At 40.5% G+C, this 13,572-nt stretch overlaps 1 protein-coding gene across 1 annotated transcript in view; it reads right to left on the reverse strand.

Moving 5' to 3' along the window:
- Positions 1 to 11,565, reverse strand: part of LOC131917774 (olfactory receptor 5V1-like) — a 69,191-nt gene extending 57,626 nt beyond the window's left edge. Inside the window, 1 exon segment of the mRNA XM_059271856.1 lies at positions 11,494 to 11,565. The gene's annotated coding sequence lies outside the window, so the exon portion shown is untranslated.
- Positions 11,566 to 13,572: the final 2,007 nt, after the last annotated feature.

Consider the following 13,572-nt stretch of genomic DNA (forward strand, 5'->3'; position numbering starts at 1 on the left):
GGAGGTGGGAGGGAGAGAGGGAAAGAACAAAAGGCCGTGTCAGAGTGGGGACATGAGAGAGGCAGACAGACAGACAGACAGACAGAGAGAACAGGGAAGAGCCAAGAGGAAGAAGAGAGGCAAGAGAAGCAAGAGAGAGAGGTAAGAGAAAAACAAGAGGCAAGAGAGCAAGCTGTGTCTGGCCGGCACTTGTAAGACGTGTCATATGTCTCATAGCTGACATATGGAAAGGCATATGACAGTGGAAAGGCACCTGGACACAGGGGATGACGTAACTGATTTGGCAGCAGAGGCAGGCTGTGGCAGCAGAAACTAACAAATGCAATGGTGATAGCCCCAGTGACCTGTTTGTTATCTGACAGCCCAGTATGTGTACCAAGTACTGGCAAGCAGAGAACTCCCAACTGTCCCAAGGGCTTCAGCTTGGCTTGGTCATTACTGTTGACATGGCCTACTCAACTGTCGTCCCCCCATCTTCCTGTTCTCTCATCTGCACCTGCCATCCAGTTCAGGTTCCTCATCAATACAGAAACCCTGTGTCCCTATTGTCTTCCCTGCTTTGGCTTCTCCAGACTCTTACCCCTTGCCTATTTAACCCTTTGTGGTTATTCTGTAACCTACACATACATAGAGAAAGAGATTTACTCTGTGTTGTGAAATAAGGGAACTGAGAGCCAATGTTACTAAGTAAGATTGGAATAAAAGAACTTGTGTTTACTTCAGCCAGGGTTACCAAGGAAAGCAGAAATATCTGCCAAATAGCTGCCGTTAAAACCTCTATACTTTGTGAATTTATAATAATAATAATAATAATAATAATAATAATAATAATAATAATAATAAATTCTGACAATGTAGAAAGACATAAACATGTCCATTCACGTTTTTGACATAGTAAACTTAAGACAATAGGGCAGCTAGTCAAGCATGCCTGCGGCCCTGGTTTCCCATCCCTAGCAAAAAACAAAAACGAAAAGAAAAAAAATGAAAAAGGAATCTGCTCCTTTCAGAGACTATGGGGGACCCCTAGACCCTGACTAAGCCAGAACAGGGGGTGGTCTATTTGTAGATCCTACATCCTACAACCCTCACACTCCTTTTTAACTCTCACCACAGGCTTGCAAGGTGATTTTACCTATTATCCAGGTAAGGGAACAGATTAGACCTGTCCAAGGCTGAAGTCAGTGCAAAAGCAGAGAAGCCAGATTAAACCCAGATGTGTTTTCCCAGGCTCTCTCACTCTGCCTTCCTTCACCAGCCCAAATTCCTCGTGTAAACTCACTTGATTATCTTCCTGTAGAAAGTGTTCCAGCTCTCCTGCCTAGGTTTCCAAGTCGGCACTTAAATCTTATTTTGGGTGCAAGGCAGATATTTGTGTATGCTTCCTCTTCTCGATTTTCTATTGCTTTAGGGGGTGGAGAAATCATCTTTTTCATCCCTCGTGTTAAATGTATGTCACCTAAACTCACCATGCTCTATCTAAAGCGCCTACAATGTCTCCCTCGTCATGGGACAAACAATTCATTCTGGATGATCAAATCCACTTCAGGAAACCTGCCACGGAAGTCAGAGGAGAGGACTAGAGGAGTGTGCGCCCCCAAGTGGCCAGAGCGAGCCTCAGTGCGCGAGTGCGCGCTCCCAAACAATGGCTGCGCGTTCTGGAGGAGACGTGCGTCCTTTGTGGACGTGCGCGTCCCGGGAGGACACGCCCCCACCCGAGAACGCGCGTGCGCGCTTGAGAGGCTGGGTGCGCGCCGGGACTGCGCCTGCGCAGATTAGAAACCCGGTTTCTCAGACTTTGAAAGCGCTAGTGTCTGTGACGCGAGGCACTCGGGCTTCATACACTCGCCTCAGAATTTGGGAGCTCCGGCCATGGGGGCTGCAGATGCTGCTTCATCCAGGCCCTCAACTCAGCCGGGTCCTTCGACTCCGGGAGAACCGAGCTCGCCGGGCCCACACTTCCCTGCCGCGCCTGCGGTACACGCTGCCTCCAGCAGGTGGCGCTGGGTGGCTTAGTGCTGGCCACTGGGAGCGGCGCTGCAGCCCAGGGACTGCGACCCTGTGCTGGGTAGAGTGAGGTAACAATTAGGAAATGACCTGCTACCTCCAGGTACTGGTTCTTATAGGTTACAGGGCCAGAGACTCCCCTCTACTGAAGAGCACCTTCCTACCATTTGAGTGGGTACCTTGGCAGGTGGACCCCACAAGCCATTGATAAGAGAATGATGGGCCCGTCCGAGAAGAGGATGTTCTCTTACCTTTGGAGAACTTAGAATTCAAAGTAAGCCACCCTGCTGTGTATTGTCTCAGAATTCGTCAGTCACTGTAGAATAACTAGAACTTGGTCCCACTGTAAGAGGTCTTCACAGACCTCTGACTGGGAAGTGGAGGCCTGGGGTACTTCCTGTGTTTGGAATGCATGGTATCAACACTGTAGCAGGTATAGAGAAGAGAAACGCAATTATCCCCACAAGAATACCCAGGAACCCCTTAGTGGATTTTTCAGAATTGATTTTTCCACGGATAAAGGTCTTAATCTTTTACATAACTCAAGCTGGATCTTAGAACCTTACAAGGTAATGTGAAAGTTTGGTGGGCCCATGTTAACAGTGAGCTTTATAAAAGTTCATGTGGGAATCCAAGCATTCGAAAATTAAAAAAAAAAAAAAAAAGAGAGAGAGCATTGGTGGAGATTGTGTGGCTTCCAGACGTTCAGTCATACTATAAAGCCTCTGGTTCAAACAAGGCTGTACTGGTACTTTAATATACAAAGGGATCAGTAGACTAGAAAAGAAAGCACAAAATAGATCTAAAGCCATCTCAAATCACTGGGACAGGCATGTTTTTTTAATAAATAGTGTTGAAACAACACGCATAAGGAAAAAACCAAAATGGATTAGAGCTCTAGGGTTTAAAAACCTACTCTACAAATTCCAAAAGAAAATAAGACAATAACCTCAAAAGTACGAAACTGTTTTCTCAAAAATAGAGGCAGAGAAGCAAAAGGTCAATGGATTTTCTAACAAAATATTTTAAACAAAGAACAAAAAGACATCTAACAAACTATGAAAAAATACCAGCAGGATATACTGCAAAGACTCATCTCCCGATGGATAAAGGTCTTAAGAACTGGCTGATTGGCTGGCATAACAGAATAACTGTTTATAGTAGATTTATAATGGCAATTTCCAATAAACAAAAGTATGTTGGCCCACAGTTCTGGGGGCTGGCAATTAAGAGTTAATTCTTCCTTTGCATTTTTGGGTAATCAATTTTGTGACCAGATTCTTCAAGATTTATATACACATATATACCATATAGATATAGATAGATGATGATAGATATATGGAGAGAGAGGAGAGAGAGAGGAGAGGAGAGAGGGGAGAGAGAGGGAGAGGGAGAGAGGGAGAGAGAGAGGAGAGAGAGAGAGAGAGAGAGAGAGAGAGAGAGAGAGAGAGAGAGAGAGAGAGAGAGGTTTGTCTGCATTAATGTGTACTACTGGCATGCAGTGCCCACAGAGGCCAGAAGAGGGCATCACATCCTCTGGAACTGGAGTCACAGATGGGCGTGAGCTGTCATATGAGTACTGGAACTTGAACCCCAGTCCTCGGGAAGAGCAACCAGTGCTCTTAACCACTGAGCCATCTCTCCAGCCCTCAAGTAATTCTGTAAGTGGTCTTCAGCAAGTGACGCCAAGACAACTAAGTGTCCACATGCCAAAGAGGAAAGCTGGACCTCTCCCTAACACTGTATTCACATTTTAACTCAAAACAAATGGCAGGCCTAAAGATAAGAAACAAAATAATAAAACATCTCAAATGAAAAAAGCGTAAATTCTTAAACTTGAATCAATCAAGACATAAAATACAAGCAATAAAAGAAAATAATGGGTCATGTGGACTTCAAAGTTTAAAGCGTTTATGTATCAAAGGACAATCAAAAGAACAATTTAAAGAATAGGAGAAAACATTTGCAAATCATATCAGATAAGGAACTTATACCCAGATTATGGAAAGAACTAATAACTAAGCAACAAACAATCAAGCTTTCCAAATGGACCAAGGATTTGAATAGACACTTCTACACACACACACACACACACACACACACACACACACACAAGTTGCATAAGTGGCCAAAAGCCACAAAAAAAGAATCCTCCGTGACATAAATCATTAGAAAAATGCAAGCCAAAAACCACAATAAGGTACAGCTTTATACCAAATAGGATACTATAATAACTTTTTTAAAAGATAAATCACAAGTATTGGAAAGAATGTTAAGAAACTGAAACACTAATACTCATGGGAGTGTAAAATGATCCACTTGGGAAAATATTTTGACAGTTCCTCAAAAAGTTAAATACAGAGTTACTATGTGACCTAGTAAATAATACACACTATTAGGTGTATACCTAAGACAACTGAATTCATGTTCACAAAATGCTTGTGAGTGTTGGGAGCAGCAGCATCTACAGTCTAGTGACAGATTGATGTACAAACAAAAGGTGATATATCTATACACCAGGATATTAGTAAGCCATAAAAAAGGAATGAAGTACTATATGAAGTATATATAATGTTATAATGTAGATGGGCCTTAAAAATAATATACTAAGCCAGGTATAGTGGCACACACATATAATCCCAGAATTCAGAAGGCTGAGATGGAGGGCTGCTAGTTCAAGGCCAATCTGGGCTACATAGCAAGAACCTGTCTCAAAAGAAAAATCAGTAAATAACACCTGAAAATGAATGAGTGAAAAGGTAGGAAGGAGAGGAGGGAGAATGGGAACAGAGTAACAGTGGTAAGAAGAAAGTGGCATTTCTTTGATGACACCTTGTACTCAGTACTAACTCTCAGAACCATGATATTGTTTCCCATACATACAATCAGGAACAAGCTAGGGGGATTACTATCATGCCATGCGGTGGCGCACACCTTTAATCCCAGCACTCGGAAGGCAGAAGCAAGCAGATCTCCATGAGTTTAAGGCCGGCCTCGGCCACAGAGTGAGTTCTAGGACAGGCTCCAAAGCTACACAGAGAAACCCTGTCTCAAAAAACAAAAGCAAAACAAACAAACAATTATTAACATGACTACAACAAGCTAAGTGGTGAAGAACACAATTCATTTAAGCAACCCTGGACAACAGTATTTCAATTGTATATAGCACAGGCTAAAGGGAAAAGAATTATATGCAGATATTGTGCTCTGGTTAATATATTTCTTTTACACAGGAGTATAACTTAGCAACTGTGAAAGGATTTTATCTGTATTTTAGGACTGAAAAAATAAGCAAACTGATTGTGAATAATGACATGTTTGTTCCATGTCAAAAAAAGAACTACAAAACCAGATACAGAGGTAGAGATAAGCTGACACACACCAACTGGCTTTCGTTGTGAGAGGCCTCGGAGTAGTGACAATCCAGTCAGTGCAATGAAGTCTAACATCTAGATCTTAGTTTCTAAGTGTTAATCTACACTAAAAACAAAAACAAAAAAACAACCAAAAATCGGGACTTCTTGAAGAGAAGTGTTCATTCAGAATTTGGGGCTTGGAGAATAAAAGAACCTTGAACAATCTGTCAAGGCACAAAGAATACTAAAACAAAAAAAGGAAGTGAGCATAGAAAAGGAGCCATGGCAACTTAGAGTCCCAAAAGTCCATATACTGGAAGATTCTGAGTAAGAGAATAATGATAATCCCATACAATCAAGTGGATATTTTTAATCAACATTGAGTAAGTAGATGAGATATAAGACACATGCTGCTTAGTTTCTGTCAACTTGGCACAAACCTAGACATACCTGGGAAGAGAGGATCTCAACTGAGCGATTGCCTCCATCAGATTGGCCCGTGGGCATGTCTATGGAGTGTTTTCCTTGATTGCAAATTGATGTAGGTGGGTGTACCATCCTTGGGTAAGTGGGAGTGGGATTTATAAGAAAGGGAGCTGAGCAAGCTAGAGAAAGCAAGCCAATAACAGTCAGTGTTCCTCTGTGGTCTCTGCTTCAGTTCCTTCCTCCAGGCTCTCGCCTCAAGTTCTTGCCTTGCCTTACCCCCAGGATGGGCAATAGCCTGTAAGCCAAATAAACTCTTCCTTGCCCAAGATGTTTGTGGTCATGGTATTTATTACAGCAACAGAGAAGCAAACTAGAACAGGGTGGAAGGGACGTACTTCTTTGTCAAATACTTCCAGTGACCAACTGTGAAAGGAATAATAGGAAATCGCCATTGGGCAAACACTGCAGTACAAATTGTTGTAGACAATAACTGTTGGTGGATGCTAAACGGCCTGGGTGGAAGGATGGCGAAACACAGAAGCAGGATATTTTCAGTCTCAAAAATGACTCCCAGAACACTAAACAATTTAGAAAACTAGCAGAAACCAACAAAATAATCAACTTACACACTCCTGATTGGATGCATGGGAAAGGACATGACTTTTGAAATGTATGCTTTCCATAAATGATCAAACCCACACCAAGGAACACACTACAAAATACTTAACCAGCACTCTTCAAAATATCAAGGCCATCAAAGGCAAAAAATGTCACCAGTTGAGTGTAAGTGAAGAGACATGACAACTAAATTTGGCTGACCTGAAGTAGACTGTGGACTATAGAAAGGACATTAGTGAGAAAACTGTGGAAATCCCCATAAAGCTTGTAGGTTGTTAATAGTATCACAATCTATTATATTTCTATTATATCATATACTATAATGTTACCATATTACTAGTATATAATATGGTAACAATATATATGATAATATTAATATAATCAACATGCTTATTGATATACAGTATACTTTAGTATATATTATCAATATATCAATAAGCATGTTATTAATATTTATGATAATACATGAGAGTACATTATAGTGCATTGTACTATATAATATATAGTATGCAATATTATACATATTATATGGTACAATACCCTATAATGTACTATCATCTATGGTCATATATAATTATGGCATATAATAGTATCATCTAGTACTTTCTACTTGCCAGGTGCTATGCTAATTTTACATACTCAATATATTAATTCCTTATTTGGATAATAGTGAGAACACTACTATTTTTAAAACTTCTGTAAAGCTAAAATGTGTTCCAACTATGAAAATATATATTAAGAAATAAAGCTGCCGGGCGGTGGTAGCACATGCCTTTAATGCCAGCACTCGAGAGGCAGAGCCAGGCGGATCTTTGTGAGTTTGAGGCCAGCCTGGTCTACAGAGCGAGATCCAGGAAAGGCGCAAAGCTACACAGAGAAACCCTGTCTTGATAAAACAAAAATAAATAAATAAATAAATAAATAAATAAATAAATAAATAAAGCTATAAATATGTGTGATGGAAGGGCTCATCTTGCAAAAAACTTGTGCATTTTGTTGACCCCAAGTTTAAGTCAACAAAGCTTTGAACTCTATCACAGCAGACTGCTCATCAAACCTTCTGCTATAAATTCTCCTGCTTCCTGGCCTTACCCCATTGCTGCACCTGGCTTCTCTACAAACAGAACATCTTAATCAAATTGTCTTTGCATTCAGGGGCTGTCAAAATGGCTCATCGGGTAAAGGCATTTGCTCTAAATGTAATCAAGTTTGAGCCCTGGAGCACATATGGCAGAAAGAGAGCACTGATTCTCAAAAGCTTTCCTCTGACATCCACAAGGGCACCATGGAGCCCACACATACACAGAATAAAGAAAGGTAATTCTACAAAACAATTTAAAAAAGCATTTAATTGCATTCAAGAGGTTGAGAATGTAGCTCAGTTGGTAAAGTGTTTGCCTGGCATGCACAAGCCTTTATTCAAACTCTACCACAAACATAAACCAAGTGTGCTGGCACATGCCATTTGCAAAGCAGATGATTAGATGTTCAGTTTTATCCTGGCTATGCAGTAAATTCAAAGTCAACCTGAGCTACATGATACCCTGTCTCAAAAAAAAAAAAAAAGCATGCAGTAAAAACTGCTTAGCCTGGACCATGAATCTCCTCTCCTGGTATCCATAAAGGCTTCTGTGGCTCTACCTTATCCTGACTACCACAGCAGCCCAGTACAAAGCTCATTTTTAGCATTATTGTGATCTTCTAGAATGGAGAAAGTTATTCACCAGAATTCTTTCTAGAAAAATAGCATATATGAATATTTCTATAAGAAGTTCTTTCAAAAGCCAGTTGGGGGAGAATGTGACAGACAAAATGATTAAAGATGATCCCTAAAACATTAGGCTTCTCAAAAGACTTGAGGGAGGAAGTTGCTTGGAGAATTGTGGAACCAGTTTCCTCTACAGAGGAGGGATAAGAGGAGAAAGTTGGGCTAGAGAGATGTCTCAGAGGTTAAGAGCACTGACTGTTCTTCCAGAGGTCCTGAGTTCAAGTCCCAGCAATTACATGGTGGCTCACAACCATCTGTAATGAGATCTGGTGCCCTCTTCTGGCTTGCAGGAATACATGCAAGCAGAACACTGTAAACATAATAAACAACATAATAAATAAATAAATATTTTTTAAAATAATAATAATAATAAATCTTTTTTAAAAAAAGATGAGAAAGTCCTTGGGAACAGCACTGCCAAGAGAAGTACTAGGAGGAACAAGAATATCAAACATCTTTTAAAGAAGGGTCTGTGCAACTGTGTGCAACTGTGTATTATGAGTCTATGACCAGATAGATTCAGAGATGCTTTCAGGACAGTTAGGGGTTCTTGGGAGTGAACTTTAGGGTTTTTGTTGTAAGATAAAAAAAATAGAAAGAATTACGAATTAAGAACTAGACAGGAATCGTACTGTGATAAGAGGTCGTTTATTGACTGTCTCCTTGCCAGGTACCATGCTAAATACTTGATGCATTCTTCAAAGCAAATTATGAGCTGGATATTCAATGCTTATCATCCCAACATGTAAGAAGCAGAGACAGGATGGCCACAAATTCAGTGACAGCCTAAGCTACATAGTAGGACCTGCCAGTCTCAGGGGAGAAGGTCTATCAAGTAGGTATGGTATGATTACAGTGTTGTTTTAGAAAAGGAAACAAGTTTGGAGAGTACAAGTGTAATGCCCAAGCATTTGGAGGCTGTGCATTTGGTAGAGACCAGTGAAAATCGTATGTTCAGATTTGGAATAGTGAGTTGGATGTGGTCATTTTCTTGAATGAGTCTGCAGTTTAGAAGGGAGGTCTTACCTAGAGATATAAATTGGAAAGGCATAAGCAGGTTGTTGATCCATAAGGTCCTGGTACTGACTGACTCATCTAGAATATGGGTGTAAATAAGGAAGAGGAAAAGCCATAGACTAGCCAAACCAGTCCAAATTTTAAGGAGCTTCTCCAAAGAAGACAGTAGCAGTCAGACTGGAGAGAACCAGGGAAGTCAAAATGAGTCAAAACTGGAGACTCATCATTAAATTTAGCACTATCAAAAAAATCTGAATGGCAAAAGATTTAGAGACAACAAACAGTTATAAGGAGTTTTTCTACAAAAAAATAAAATAAAATAAAAAACACAGAGTAGCCATTGTAAAACCATTTGTTTTTATTTTTACCAAACAGAAGTCACAGCAAGTCTGAGCTAAGGACTGATCCAACAGAGAGGGTGTTATATGATGGTGTGGTGTTTTGAACAGATATGGTCCCCATAGACTCATGCGTTTGAATGCTTGCCCCATAGGGAGTGGCACTATTAGGAGGTGTGGCCTTGTTGGAGTAGGTGTGGCATTGTTGGAAGAAGTGTGTCACTGTGGGGGCTGGCTTTCAGGTCTTATATACTCAAGCTATGGCCAGTGTGGCACACAGTCTCCTGCTGCCTGCAGATCAAGATGTAGAACTCTCAGCTCCTTCTCCAGCACCATGTCTGCCTGCATGCCATCATGTCCCACCTTGATGACAATGGACCAAACCTTAGAAACTATAAGCCAGCCCAATTAAATGTTTTCCTTTATAAGAGCTGCCATGGTCATGTTGTCTTTTTACAGCAATAGAAACCCTAACTAAGACAGATGGGAAGAATGAGGCTGAAGTGATGTCCAACAGAGAAAATAAGGAGCAAGGTCTAATGTATACACAGTGCAGAGGTTGTCCTTCTAACAACTGAGTCACAGTGGTCTCAGAAATGGAAATATGCCATTGTAGACAGTGAGTAGATAGATGTTGAGAGACTATATGGAAGCTCTTAGTGAATTCAGAGGCAAGCTTGGAATCAATAAAATTGTGTCAAAACAGTTCTGTGGCAAGGGTTCATAACACTAAACTTTCTGTATATACATTATTCTGTTGCTCAGATAGCAGCCATCCACCTTCTATTTCATAACAGTTTAAGGGAACGTGGACCAAGGGTACAGATCTCACAGGAGCTGGTTTAGATTCTCTCTGTTGGGGTAATAGACCATAACACAGCCTGCAGCCTTGAAAATGCTGTCTGTGGTCATGAGGCCAATGAATCCCAGAAAACACGCCAACCCTGTGGAAAGAAGATTTGGCCACGCTCCATCCCAACACTGTGGCCCTAATAACATCTAGCAGAAATAACCATGGAGAGTTGCCAATGATAAAGAGCCTGTTTTATTTTCACATTATGTTACAAAGCATGGTTTCCAGACCAGCAACTTTCCATCCTCTCCGAAAGTTCCCTTTCCTCACACAGTGAGGTTGGTGTAAGTTGGAGAGGCTGTCCTACATCAGGACACACACAAAAGAATGGTAGGTGACAGTGAAGAAGTCAGGACACTCGCCTAGCCACTAGGTGGTGGAAAACCAGTTCTAGCAGCTAGCCATCACACAGCCACACAGCCACACAGCCAGCCACACAGTGTGATAAGGATATGGGGAAAAGAGAGGCACCTGACCACAACCAGGAAGTGGAAGGAAGCACAGTGCTGGGGGAGAAGGCCCACTGGTCCAAGGACCAGCCTGGGCTCAGCATGGTAATACCCACTTTAGTTGGCTGTAATAAGGATGAAAGGAAAGATTATATATCAAGTCTCTTAGAGTATGTAAGGCCCAGTGCCAAAAATAAAGTAAAATAATAGTTAAAAGATCCTTAGTACACAAAAAACAACCCATAATATGATACTCTCCTCTATGCTGTTACTAAAAACAAGGTGTTCTATTTCACCAAGTTTCATGTTACAAATAATAAATAAAAATAATAAAAATCAAGCTTAACAGTGTTTCAGCATTGGATCATTTACCTACTAATGTCCAAAGTACCTAGAGCTTCCTGCTGCTAGAGCAGAAAGGGAGAAATCATTTACAGCCTATTATACAGGACTGTATGAGACACCACTATAACAAAAGACAGATTAACCAAAGAAACAATACAGCAGATATATCTGATCATAGTTTTACATGACACAGGAACATTCAGGTTGAAGTCTCAAGGACACAGAGTGAACTATCCATTTTGGTGCTTAGGTTCAACCAAGAATGGACAGCCACGTAGAAACATATTGAACAAAAAGGATATGATCTAATACTAACCCACTGAGGGAAAGGCCTGTCTGTCTCTAGACTCTTCCTTGGCTGCTCTGCAGCTTTCCTTCCTTCCACGTCTGCAACAGAACCTTTCAGAATGGGAATCTTGTGACTCACAATGAAATGAGGTGAGTCACAGAATTCATGGAGAACTTGTCAAAAAGACAGGGGAAAGTCAGGTTTAACAGCTGGATCTGAGGAAAGGAGATCCAGGTTTCTACACTTTGGAGGAAATGGACTCTGTCGTCTATATTCTGAGGTATAAGTGAAGGATGAGCTATAACACATACCTTTGTCAGACACAGACTACTAGTGAGGCCTTCGCTTTAGAGTATCATTTTTCTGAGCCCCATACTGTGTGGAAGGCCAACAAATGAGTTAGAGAGGATAAGAAACTGTAAGCAGCCAGGACACTGGGAATACTACAAGTATAGGCCTCAGCTGGGTGACTGGAGACAGATTGTGGTCCCTGGATGGACTAGACTATCAACATAGACCAACTCTTAGATGATGCATATACCCTTAAGAAAGAGTCTACTATGGAGCCAGTAGAAAAGACCACCTTGAAAGTCAACACCCCTTTAGTCAGTACCTGTCTTTTGCATTGAGCTTGGCCTCTCTGAAATTCTAAACAGACTCAAAAACTTATCACAGAACAAATCACAGACAGAAACAAATATGTAGAATTTATCCATTAAAATGGTAGCAAATGGAGCTAGAGAGATTGCTCAGCAGTTAAGAGCACTGGCTGCTCTTCCAGAGAATCCAGGTTCAATTTCCAACACCTACATGGCAGTTTACAACTGTCTGTAAACTCCAGCTCCAGGGGATTCGACACCCTCATATATGCATACATGCAGGCAAAACACCAATGCACATAAAGTAAAAATAAATAATAAATCATTTTTAAAAAATGATGGCACATGTCTGTAATTCTGTAAAGTCAAGTTCTATCATCAAAGTTATTTAAAAATAGGAGTGTGTGTTGCAATAGTTCTCATGGGAGTATGGTCTTTTCTGGTCAATAGTATTGCTTAAGGATGAAGGCATTTCCAGATCTGTCCTGTGACTTCCAGCAAAGACAGCCACTTCAGCTCAGCCTTCTGTTTACAAATCCATTTTCCAATAATAATTCTCATTGAACACATTTAAAAACCAGTAGAGACTAAGTTTCCTGGAATAATAAGAAAAGATGTAAAGTCATGAGCAGAGACAGTCTCTGTGTTTTCCCTCTTTTATGTTCAGGTTATCTTCATGATTGTTCTAGATTCATCTAGTGCAGAATTACACAAAAAAATACTTATTGAGGCACACATGTAATTTTAACTTTTTAGCAGCCTTATGTTAAGCTTTTAAAGGCAAGAATAATTTTTATATTTAATTCAGTACATATCTAATATGCCAAAAATATTATTTCAGCATATAAACAGTATAAAATCATTAGTGATATATCCAATTCTTTTTGCATATCAAGTTTTCAAAAGACAATGAGTGTTTAAAACTTCCATCTTAATTCAGACTAGCCACATTTCAGTTGCTCAGTGGCTACAAATAACTGGCCATTGAAGAGCAAACAAGGCCTAGGGGCAAGAATTCTATTTTTTTTCTCTAAAAATGAAAATATAAATTTCTTTTTGTTTTTTGGGGGTTTTTTTTTTGGTTTTTGGTTTTTTTTTTGTTTGTTTGGTTGGTTGGTTTGTTTTGGTTTTTTCGAGACAGGGTTTCTCCATGTAGTTTTGGTGCCTGTCCTGGATCTCACTCTGTAGACCAGGCTGGACTCAAACTCACAGAGATCCACCTCGCTCTGCCTCCCAAGTACTGGGATTAAAGGTGTGCGCCACGACCGCCCAGTGAAAATATATATTTCTAAGGTGTCAAAAATTATGAGGACTCAGAGAAAATCCAAATGAAACCATAGGCACTTGAGCCTATGAGGGTGGGAGAAGATGATGGTTGTTTATACTGCCATTTATTCTTTTAAAGACTAGACAGTTTTATAAAGTGATAACCTACACAGGTACATGTACTTTCCTAGTATGCACAAGGTCATGGGTTTGATCCCCAATGCTGAAAGACTAGAGTAAT

This window comes from Peromyscus eremicus, chromosome 1 (assembly GCF_949786415.1).
Source record: "Peromyscus eremicus chromosome 1, PerEre_H2_v1, whole genome shotgun sequence".
In the NCBI taxonomy this organism is placed as follows: domain Eukaryota; kingdom Metazoa; phylum Chordata; class Mammalia; order Rodentia; family Cricetidae; genus Peromyscus; species Peromyscus eremicus.